The sequence below is a fragment of the Penaeus monodon genome, chromosome 25 (genome assembly GCF_015228065.2).
Source record: "Penaeus monodon isolate SGIC_2016 chromosome 25, NSTDA_Pmon_1, whole genome shotgun sequence".
In the NCBI taxonomy this organism is placed as follows: Eukaryota; Metazoa; Arthropoda; class Malacostraca; order Decapoda; family Penaeidae; genus Penaeus; species Penaeus monodon.
This window is the reverse complement of record NC_051410.1, coordinates 35,989,759-35,990,151: the sequence shown is the minus strand read 5'-3', so window position 1 is coordinate 35,990,151 and position 393 is coordinate 35,989,759.

Here is a 393-nt window from a genome sequence, read left to right as displayed (position 1 = left end):
CCTACACACACAAGAGTAATCCGTTAACAAATTCCGAAAATATGTTAGAAGCCGGGGTATACTGGCAGAAAAAAATAATTATATCTAATAACAGGTAATTAGACTATACGAAACGAGCGATTAATTATACGTTAATGACAGTTACTCCGTTATGATTTTGACATTATTGTAATAGAGTGATGATATACTATGATTAATAGATTACCCTCGTATAACGAACTTCGTAAAGATATTATAATTGCAGAAGTATAGTTGTTGCCGTAAATATTTTGTAGTTGTTAATAAACGCAGTTTTTAAGGAACCAATTAGTGATTTTTCTTATTATTCTTACAACTAAAACTAATACCAGTATTAGTGTTTCTCTCATACTTGTTTTTTATCATGCTATTGTT